The 7,215-nt window shown below is 37.2% G+C and overlaps 1 protein-coding gene across 1 annotated transcript in view; it reads left to right on the plus strand.

Annotated features, from left to right (window-relative positions):
- The first annotated feature begins 1,905 nt into the window (after positions 1-1,905).
- LOC105304128 (TRPM8 channel-associated factor 1) overlaps positions 1,906-7,215 on the plus strand; it is a 53,162-nt gene continuing 47,852 nt past the window's right edge. Inside the window, exon 1 of the mRNA XM_023522058.1 lies at positions 1,906-2,068. The gene's annotated coding sequence lies outside the window, so the exon portion shown is untranslated. The remainder of the gene's footprint in view (positions 2,069-7,215) is intronic.

Below are 7,215 nucleotides of genomic sequence, written 5' to 3' on the forward strand. Positions count from 1 at the left end.
GAACATAACACATGCCTGCCAGCACTCCCCCATACACACCCCAGAGCACACCATTTTTAGTTGGTGTTATTCTTGCTGTGTATGTGGTCACAGTTTCAGAGCTAAAACATCTCATTCAGTGTCCTCCTTTATCAAAAAAAAAAAAGGAACACTGAAATGCAGGCAGTAGAAAGAGTTAGCGCAGATAGGAACATGACCTTGACATTCAGATGCCCACTTAAGGCTCCAGAGCTTTCAGTACAAAATCCGTGAGGCCAAGATCACGGTCCTCTAGGCTTTGCTTCATGTGCGTGTGTGTGTGTATGCGTGTGTGCGTGTGTGCGTGTGTGTGTGTGTGTGTGTGTGTGTGTGCGTGTGTGCGTGTGTGTGTGTTGTGTGTTTGGGGCTGGGAGGAGACAGGGCCAGTGCAGATTACAGCCCTCTACCCTGCAAACACACACAGACTACAAGGACTTCTGCCAGCAAATTCACTGCCAATGGGGGCCAGGCTGTTCTGCTCAGCAACAATCCTCCCCCTGCTGCCTCCTCTCAACCCAGGCCCCTCACCCCTCCCCCTCTGACGTCAGAGACATGCTCTCTGTAGACTGGCTCTGGAACTGGGTAAGCAAGTCTGGCCTGGGTGAGGGCTCGGAGAAGAAAAGAAGAAACCAGACTGGAAACAGTACTGGCAGCCTCTAAGAGTTTAGAATGTCCTTTGTCACATGTTGTCACATGTATTTCAACAACTTTGTAAAGCACCTGACTTTTAAGTGGCAGTAAGAGGACAGCATAAGTGTTCTGTTGGTAAGGTGTTCCACCCGCTACACTTTCTACCTGTACAGAAGTAAATTATCTAGGGAACAAAGACAAACAATGCAGAAGACAGAAGATGAACATAAATACCTAAAGGAAATGGGGATAAAAGGAGAAGTGAGATTTAGAATTGAGGGAGGCCTATTGGATCCAGGACAGAAAGGGAGCTAGCAGGTCAAACTTGATCAGAAATAAGTGAAAGAGGAGAAGCAGAGAATGAGATGTGACAACAGAAGCAAAAGTCCAAATGATGAGATTGCTGGCTTAGAACGAGAGGTCTCAAGCCGAAGAATTTGGACAGCTTCTAGAAGCTGAGTAAGGTAAAGAGATGGATTCTCCCCTAGAGCCTCCAGAAGTAACACATCCCTGCCTACACCTTGATGTAAGCCAGTGAGACGCTTGCTGGCTGGACTTCTGACCTACGGAACAGTATAAATGGTGTTGTTTCAAGCCACTAAGTTTCAAGCCACATATTATGGCTGCCCCAGGAAACCACAGGTACTCACTCCCCAGCTGGTATGTAGGGAATGTCACAGTGACTTTGGAGTCCAGGCTTTTAACAGCCGTACCTTGTCTTTCACACTTGCCTAATATCTGTCACCTATTATTGGTTAGTAAAAATTTTAACCCATTCTGTTTAATTCATAAAATTCATACATGTGAGATTTTTTAAAACAATTTAGTGGTTATGAAGAAGTACCAACTTCTTCACACTTAGTCCTGCCCTTACATAAGCGATGCAAAATTTTCTTAAAAGAATGTAGTCATAATCTCCATTTTAACACGAATTGATTATTTTAATTAAAAAAATATATCTATAACCCATAGATTTTTAACTCGTCCTTGGATATAATTGTGATTAATTTATATAAAAATATATTATTATCAACCTCTCATTTGTTCATAAATAGTCTCGGGGATTTATTTTTCAACAAATTGTCCTGCTGGCACTCCCAGGTAGGGCCCCAGGTAGGGCCCCAGTGTCTCCATCCTGGATTTGGGGCCTCATCTTCGTGCAGAAATTGACACAAAGTGGAGCCTCTGCAGGCTGGAGGTGGCCAGCCAGGCTCCGCCCCCTGCCGCGGCCACCAATCAGCTGCCGAGATGGCCCCTCCTCGCCCCCTGCCTGCCTGCGACTTCTCAAGTCCCAGGCCTTGTCTGCAGCTCCGTCTCTTCTCTCCTGAGAAGCTCCTTTCTCTTGGGAACTGCCGCTTCTCCCTCCTTGCCAGTCCTCTCTGTCCCCGAACTCATACTGCAGGGAACAGTGGGGCAAACGGTGAGTGTGGCTCAACGATAGATTCTGGTCCAGGAAAAGCCTGGCGGTGACACTAGCCATAGCCCCTAGCGCTGGTGGCTCCGGAGGGGAGTAGGGGAGACGTGGTAAATGCCCGGAGAGGCTGTCTGGGCGTTTATATGGGATCAAGAGGGATGGGGACTGGTGTGGGGCCTCTGCGTGCTCCCGAGGGGACAGGAGGGGACAGTGACAGACGTGTTCCACGCAGGATTCCTTGCTGTTTACCTCTCAGATCCTTCTCTGGTGCCCCCCCTGCAGCTCGGTCTCTATTCCCTTCTTGCCATCTAGTTATTCACCTTTGTTTATCGGGAAGCCATGACCCCCTATTTTCTTATGATTACTTTGTGCTCCGCGAGAGTATTGAGACTAGAGCTGAAAAGAACTGTGGAGGCGATGGCATCTCACCACCTGGAGCTTGCTCTTGAATTTTTTCAGTGTAGCCTGCCTCTGCATAACCCTCCCTCCCCCAAGGTTAAAGTCCTCACCTACCCAAGGGCTCTACGAGGGGCCTCCAGAGCGTCAGTGGTGGGGGAGGAAGGTGTGAGGTGCGGGAGGGCTGGTGGTGAGAGGGGGTGCCGGGAACCAGGTGGAATGTTAGTCTGGAATGCATCTGGCCTTCTGGTAAGTGCTGGGTTAAACAGTTACTAGATGAATAGCCCTGGAACTGGCCGCTGAGTTGACTCAAAGGGCAATGGAGGGAGAAGGCCTTAAAGCATAGGAGAAACTGTGGAAAAAAGTGCAGGCCTAACTAGACGTCGAGCACAGAATGTATCTGTCTAGTGATCACCCATCCATCATCCATCCTTTCATACTCCAAATTATTTATTAGTAAATTGATTTAATTTCAACATAATAGTTCTCCCTTATCCACAATTCCACCATTTCAGTTACCCACAGTCAACCACAGTCTGAAAATATTAAATAGAAAATTTTAGAAATGAACAATTCATAAGTTCTAAATCGCACGCTGTTCTGAGTAACGTATTGAAATTCCTGCACTGTCCCTGGTATCTCAGCCAAGATGCCTCAACCAACAGATCCACTGTCGAGGGATGGCAGTGCTTGTGTTCAAGGAACTCTTATTTTACACATCAGTTCTTTGCCACGTGGGCTTCTGTATAGGAGCTTGCTTCCCCCCAGAGTGAAGGCCCTCAGAGAGAAAGAGACAGATGAACGAAAGCCAGATTCTTTTTGTAACCTAATCTCAAAAGTGACATCCTATCACTTGGCCATATATTCATTAGAAGCGAATCACTGGTTCTAGCCCACACTCAAGGGGAAGGGATTAGAAAAGAGCATGAATACCCAGAGGCAGAGATTATTGGGGGCCATGTTAAAAGCTGCTTGCAACAGGGGCTATTAAAGAATAACGGTGTCTTCTAACATTCTTGTACGTGACTTTTGGTTCACGCAGGCAGTTTTCCTGCAGTATACACCTAGATGTAGAATTACTGAGTTATAAGATTTATGTATGTTCAACTTTATTAGGTTATTTCCAAGTTGTTTTCAAAGTGTTGAGCCAGTCTGCACTCCAACAACAGATGATAGTTCCTGCTGCTCTACATACTTGTCATAACTTGGTATTATGAAATTTCATTTTTAGCTAGTATGGTAGGCATGAAATAACATTCCCTCGTGATTTTAATTAGCATTTCTTTGATAAGAAATGAAGTTGACCATCTTTCATATGTTGATGAGCTATATTGCTTTCTCTCTGTGATAATTCTGGGTCCTGTCTTTTACTCATTTTCATACTGGGTTGTCTTTTTCTTATCAACTCATTGGAATGCTTTCTTTTTATAATCTGAATGCTAATTAATCTTTTGTTAGCAATATATACTGCAAATATCTGCTTTCCATTTGGTACTTAGCTTTTCTTTCTCTTTATGTCTGAAGTTTTGACTTTTAATTTCAAGTGACCAGTATTTTCTTTTATAGTTTGTCTTGAGAAAATTATTTTCCCAAGGTAATAAATTAATTTTACTGTATTTTAAAAACTTTTATTGTTTTGCATTTGGCCATTAGTCTTAATTCACCTGGAAATTGATTGTTACATTTTTTTATTCCACATGGGTAATAATTATCCAGGCACCAGTGATCTGCATGAATCAAGTTTTTCACACATGCATGAATTTGTTTTAAGCTCTCTACTCTCTTTCATTATCTCTTTGTCTAATTCTGTGCCAATACAAAATTGTTTTTAATTACTGCAGTTTTATAATAAGTCTTGAAACTTGGTCAGAAAGATCCTCCCACCTCTTTATTCTTCTAGAGTGTTTTAGCAATTCTTGGACCTTCAACCTTCCATATAAATATTTAAATAACAAAATAAGAAACAAGCAAGCAAATAAACAAATCTAGTAGAATTTTGAATGATATTGAATTAATTCTATATGTCCAGTTTGGGGAGAAATGGCCTCTTTAAAAGGCCGAATTTTTCCACCTATGAGCTTGGTACATAATGCCATTTATTTAATTCAACTTTAATCTTTTTAAGGTTTTATAATATTTTTCCTCATTTTCCTTTTGTTCCTTTTGGTTAAACTTATTTATAAGTACATTTTATTTTTACTATTGTAGATGTTTTCTTTTATAAAAATTATATTTTGTAACTTACTGTTCCTAGCATATAGAAATACAATTTCCTTTTATATATTGATTATATATCAAACTTGATAAACTCAATTAATAATTCTAAATTTACCTATAGAGTCTTTCAGATTTGCTACACAAGTAGTCATATCATCTAAAAATGACAGTTTTATTTCTTCCTTTGCAGTCCTTATAACTTTAATTTTTTTATTGTTTTACTGCTTTGGTTAGTACCGCCAGTAGAATATTGAATTAAAGTAGAGAAAGGCATCTTGTTTTATCCTTTAAATAAAGAGAAAGATTTCACTATATCAACTTCAAATATTGCACTCATGATGGTTGTTTTGTAAATGCTCTGTCCCATGATAAGAAAGTTCAGTTCTCGTTTTGGTAAGCACTTTTGTTATGAAGAGATGTTTTATTGAATGCTTCTTCTATAGCTATTGATTTTTACATATAATTTTTCCCTTAAATATGTTAATATGATAAAGTTTAGTATTTAATATTTAATATTAAATCAACTTGACATCCGGGAATAAACCCGCTACGGTAAATATGCAATAACTTTTATGTGTAGATATAAAGGTAAGCATTAGATATTTGCATCTATATATATGAATTGAGATTGGCCTATAATTATCCTTTTTGGTACTAACCTTATCTGTTGCTGTTATTCTCACTATTAATATTCTCTGGAAGAATTTGTGTCAGATTGGAATTATGTGGTCCTTGAATATTTCCTCAAATCACCAGGAAAACTCTCAGGGTTTGGAGTTTACTTTGTCAGAAGATAATAAACTTATTGCTTCAATTACTTTAAGGATTATAGGACTATTTAAGCTTTCTTATGAGTCAGTTTTCATAAATTATAATTTCCAAAATATTTAACCATTTCATATATATGTTCAAAATAGAATAAATTTGTTCTTAATATCCTCTTGTTATCAGTTTAAATATTTCCATTATCTATTATTATGACCTCCTTGTTATGAATATGTATATATATTATTTCTTTTTGTTTTGTCAGAACTTATACTACTTTATTAGCTCTTTCACATACACAAAAAACCTTCTGTCTTTTTTATTTTATTTCTTCCTCTTATCTACGAATTTTTCTGTTATCTATTTTCTAAGCTCTTAAGGTATATGCTTAGCTTATTAATTTTGAGCTTTTCTTATGTAAGCTCTTAAGGCTATAAATTTGTGTTACTTCTTTTTTAGCTATATTTCATGAGTTTCAATACAACTATTTTGTTACTAGGTAGCTTTAAGTATTTTTCATTTCCACTTTGGTTTCTTATTTGAGCCATGAACTTTTTAAAAGTGTACATTTTAATTTCCAGTCACTCAAATGAAGATTCTTTTATTATCTTGTAGTAAACGTTGCCTAACTAATTTATAATATAGTCCGAAAATATATGATACCAATCCCTTTAGAGTTATTGAAATTAGAATTATAACCTAGCATGTGGTCAGTTTTACTTGTATACTTAAAAATAATGTGTACTCTCTAATTATATAAAGCCCCATGTACACTTTTAAAACAAGTGTGCTAATTATGCAATCCAGATCTGCCGTATCTTCGCCAATTTTTTATCTGCTTGAATTATCAATTACAAAAATAGGTGTATTAAAATAGCTCACTATATAGTAGATTTGGAGATTTCTCATTATAGATTTGTATATTTTTATTTTATATATTTCGAAGTCATATTATTAGTGAATTGGAGTACATTGAAAATTTTATTATAATGTAGGGATACAATATTTTGGCTACCTATTAATAACTTTTGTTTTAAATTCTTAATGTGTTCAAATGAAGGTGTCCTTGATTCGTAAATTCAGATATCAAATTAAGGTTTCCTTGATTGGTGTTTACCTCATTTATCTTTCATCCTTTGACTTTAAATCTTTCTAAATCTGTTTTAAGTATATGTCTCAAAAACTTTTCTGTATTTTTTAAATCCTAGGTTTTTAAAATTGTTTGATAATTTATAACTTATTGAATAATTTAGAATATTTATTGTGATTAATAATACCATTAGGTTTATTTCGACCATGTTATTATTGGGTTTATTTTTCTGTTTTATCTTTTTCATTCATTTCCTTCTTTCATTCATCTCCTTTCTTTCTTTCCCAATTTTTCCTCTTCTTGTTTGGAAGTTACATGTTCTAATGTTTTAGGTTGAATGCTTTAGGAATACTCTAATCAAATAACACATTTAACTCATAACATTTATTGAGGTATAATTGACAAAAAAAATGTGTGTATATAGTGTACAATGTGATCTTCAGATGTATGTATACATTGTGAAATGATAACCACAATCAAGCTAATTAACAGTGATCATCTCACATAGTTTACCCTTTATTCATGAGAACAATTGAGATCTACTCTGTTAGCAATTTCAAGTACATAATAATACAATATTATTAACTAGTCACTATGCTATATATTAGATCTGCAGAGCTTATTCATCCTACATATCTGAAACTTTGCAACTTTTGACCAATATTTCCCCATTTTCCCCACCCCA

Source organism: Pteropus vampyrus, unplaced genomic scaffold (assembly GCF_000151845.1).
Source record: "Pteropus vampyrus isolate Shadow unplaced genomic scaffold, Pvam_2.0 Scaffold329, whole genome shotgun sequence".
NCBI classification, from domain to species: domain Eukaryota; kingdom Metazoa; phylum Chordata; class Mammalia; order Chiroptera; family Pteropodidae; genus Pteropus; species Pteropus vampyrus.